This window comes from Peromyscus californicus, unplaced genomic scaffold, assembly GCF_007827085.1.
Source record: "Peromyscus californicus insignis strain IS unplaced genomic scaffold, ASM782708v3 Scaffold_10__1_contigs__length_136768540, whole genome shotgun sequence".
NCBI lineage: Eukaryota > Metazoa > Chordata > Mammalia > Rodentia > Cricetidae > Peromyscus > Peromyscus californicus.
This window is the reverse complement of record NW_026294391.1, coordinates 67,511,419-67,515,961: the sequence shown is the minus strand read 5'-3', so window position 1 is coordinate 67,515,961 and position 4,543 is coordinate 67,511,419.

Here is a 4,543-nt window from a genome sequence, read left to right as displayed (position 1 = left end):
CGCCGGTGCAGTCCGAGTGCGCAAGCTCGGGGCTTGGGACGTCCCCGAGGAGTTTCCGTGGGAAGATTTTGTTTTCTAGGTTTCCCAAATGGGAAGGAGGGAAAAGCAGATTAAGCACTCGCTGAACGTCCAGTCGATGTTGCTTGCCATTTAAAAATGTGTGTGTGTGTGTGTGTGTGTGTGTGTGTGTGTGTGTGTGTGTGTGTGTGTGTGTGTGTGTGTGTCTGTGTGTGTGTGTCTGTGTGTGTGTGTGTGTGTGTATGTGTGTGTGTCTCTCTGTGTGTGTACATTCTACCCTGAATCTACCCTGGAGGACCTAAAACAAATTAGGCTGACCACAGAGATGTTGCCTCTCCACCAATAAAACCTATATTTGTTTTGCAGCCTCCCTCCGTTTCTCCATTCCGTGCCTTTGATAATGGAGATAATTTGAGGAAGAAAGTAAAATGAAATGAAATTAAATAAAAAATTAAAAACACAGTTTTAAAAATGGAAGAAAAGGGTAGACACGAGAACTAAATGAAATGAACACTAAATAATTCCTGAATGTGACACTTTTAGCTTCTGTCTGCAGAAAGGTGAAAAATTCGATGGGAATGCAAGAAAAAGTGATGAAATGTGGCAGAAAAGGAGATATGAACCAGGCTGTAATTTTAACATGCCTTATGTGCTGAGAATTAAGCCTTAATAGTATGCTCATTCAGAATCTATAGCACTGTTTAAACAGGGAGCAGATATGTTCCTTTGTGAAAGAGGAAACGGTAACTCACTATTATTGAGTAAATAATTAGAATATGTAAAAACAAAGGATGTTATTGTTCTAGATCACTTTGATTATTTGTCCAGGTATCTAGAACTATATGCCTCTAGAGAGTTTTTAGATGTCTAGAAAGATATGACACTCTAATTACTATCTGACCAGGAATCAATAGTCTTTCTCTGAAAGGTACCAGGTACTAGATATTTTAGTTTTGAAAATAAATCGTAATAAATATTTTTTCCCATTGTGCTGGGGATCAAACCCAGTACCACACATAATCTAAGCAAGCACTCTACTGCTGAACTACATAATCAAACCAAGGAAATATTTCAGAGGGCTGTAAAGTCTATATCACAACTACTCAACTCTCCTACTGTAGCCCCCAAACAGCCATAGTTTGTACACAGTGAGCAAGGTTGTTTTCTATTAGGAATTAATATATTTTGACATTTGAATTTTATTCCATTTAATGTGTTTTGAATCATTCTTTCAGAGATTGAACCATTTAAAATATAAATCCCCTTTTAAGTGCAGAATATGTATAAAAAAAGAAAATGGCACTTGTCTAGGTTTGGCCTGTGGGCCACGGTTTGTTCATCCTTTTAGCTGTCATTTCTTTACACTTCTATTTTCTTTCCTAGATGAAGAAAGGTGTTTTTATGAGTGTATATGGTGACTTATTTCTGTACTTAATACATTGTCAAACATTGCTTACTGGTCTTTTCCTGTGACAATTCCAACTAAATACATAGAAGAAACTTGAAAAAGAAGTGTTTGTGTGTGTTTGATTGGTTTGGCTTGTGGGTGTGTGTGCGCGTGCGTGTGAGTGTGTGTGTGTGTATGGAGAGAGACAGAAACAAGAGAGTCAATTTCATGAATGGCAGCACTGTGGTACACAATTTTGAAAAACCCCAAATTCATCCTTGCTCTTTTTTCCTTAAATATCTGGCCAATCAAAATGGCATGAGAATTCTACCTCAACATCTGGAGAATTCACCAAATTTCGACCGTTTGTGACATCATCCTTTGTTCAGATTCACATCCCTTCTTACTTACGTTACTACAATACTATGCTCAGAATTATTGTGTGTGTTTAATCATGAAATCCCAAAATAGCAAGTTTCCAAGCCAGAAAAATATCTAGATTAAGTCTCCACACTCCATTCTTACTTCACTTGACACTTTCAGCAAGTGAGACCATTGTAATGCTCTTCTGACTCATTTCTCTTCCATATAACCCAATTTAATGAAATAGAAAAAATTTAAATCTAATCAAAACAAAACATAAAAGATACTCATTGAAAGGAGGAAATTGGCTACCGTGTGGAAGAAAAAAAACATGAAGCACAGGGGTTTTTTTATGTTTTAAAAAATAATAAATGTTTATATGTTGATATTTTGGTGCTTCTTCCGTTTCATACTAGCTACAAGACCAATAATATTAAACATAAATTCTATAATTTGCAGCATGCTTGGTTTTGTAGATTGTCCAATTCACTCCCTTTGACTTCCTGAGTAACCTCAGCTAACTAACAGTGGATTGCTACGGTACATTTAGAAACCAAATATTGCTCTCTTTCTTCTTAAATGATTCTGCAGTCACTGTTTGTCATCAGCTATATTCTCTTTAAACTGAATCGCATGTATGAACTGTATTCCTCTTCTTGCTTTCACTGTAACCTAGGCAACTCCCACGGAATAATACCAAATGAATGAACATAAGCATATTCCGGGTCACCTAGAAGAACACTTTACAATTATATACTGTCATGCACTGTCAACATTCATATTTCTATTTCTATTTACAAACATGTTGAAACTAGATAATGCTGTTTTAATTGTTCTGGGATGATTTGAAACAAGAGTCAGATTTCATTTGTAAATTATGTGGTACTACCCAGTGTGCTCTGCATAATAAAATATCTTGGTAGTTAGAGTGATGGGTGGAGTGAGTCATCTCATAGCATACAAAAGGGCAAGCCACATTCAATATGCCACAGCAGTCATATTCATGTATGAGCTACAATTTAGTTTCATCAAAAAATAATGTGTGATATTAAATTAATGCTGTTAGTTCAGTGGGAGTTTTTGCTTGTTTTCTGAATTGCACACACACACACACACACACACACACACACACACACACACACAAAAAAAAAAAAAAAAACCAAAGTGTATTTCTATACTGCTCTTGTTTTGTTCATGTTTAACTGACATTATAATAAAACTAAATTAACATTGAATAATACCATTTTTCCTTCAAAATAATGTAGAATAAAAGCTGCAAATTACACACAGAAGTCTAAATACTATCCTCCACAAACAGGACCAGGAAACCTTAGGGGAAATGACTAACTCCAGGTTTCTGATAGGAAATGAATAAGATGAGATTTTGTCATTTTTTTCTAACAAAAAGGAAGCTTTCAAAGACTAATGTGTTCGTGCGAAAAGGACACAAAAGCTTCTAAAGATAATAGTAGCTGTGAATGATGGAAACATAATAAATATAAAAATTTCTAAGTTGAGTCAGGATTTTCAAAGAGATCTCCTAAACAAAAGCCTCAGTGGAAGCTATTTTTCTGGCATCCATAGAATATCAACTTACATACTCTGAAAATTAACAATAAAAAGAAAATAAATCAAGTTTATTTTCCTTTTTCCATAGAAACAATCTCAGCACAGCAAAATAGTCTTAGTAGAAAATCAACTTTTTTTTAGTCTCAAATGTAGTAACAGACCCAAGCAACATCACCAATGGATGAAACATGAGATGAAATATTGAAGTAAAAAATTGTAAGGCTATTATCACCTAAATATCTTAACAGCTTCCCTATCAGTATCTTCATCAAAATTTGATGTTATCACTATTCTTTAGTTTACATTATCTTAAACTTGCACTTGTCTGGTACCTAATGATGGTAAATGCATTTTTAATAGTGCTCTCAAGACCCAGCAATACCATTCATGGGCATATACCTAAAGGATGTTCCATCCTACCACAAGGACACTTGCTCAACTTGCTCAACCATGTTCATAGCAGCTTTATTCATAATAGCCAGAAACTGAAAACAACCTAGATGTCCCTCAACAGAAGAGAAGATAAAGAAATTGTGGTATATTTACACAATGGAGTATTACTCACCTGTAAAATTTGCAGGCAAATGGATGGAACGAGGAAAAAATTATCCTGAGTAAGGTAATCCATAGTCCTTTCTAATTAGACAATGCTATTTTAGCCCTTCTTAACTTTTACTAAAATTTGTTTTGTAACACAATATTTTTCTATGCACTTGAATCTAACGTACAGTTTATCGCTCTTAGGTGGGATGTTCTGTACCTATCTGATTAACTATTTTTGTTTAGATGGTTTACTTACTACTGAAAGTGAGGTAATAAGTTTTCTACTATTATTATATTACAATTTTTCTTATTGCTGCCAATATTGCTTCATATATTTATGTCTTTAATGTAGAGTAAATATATATCTAGTATATTTTTCATCATTATATAATAACCTTCTTTGTCTCCTATAACAGGTTTTTCCTTAAATTGCACTTTTTATGAAGTAAGTTTAGTTACCACTTTGTGTTGCCTTTGTGAGAAATAGTCTCTTCTATTCCTTCACTTTCAGCATATGGACATCTTTAAATTTAAAGTTAGTCTCTTGTAGACAGCATGTATGTGAATAGTTATTATTGCTTTAACTTATGTTTTTGTTTTATCCCATTGAATCATTCTATTTCCTCATTGGAGAAATTTAATCCATTTGTTTAAAAACAATTA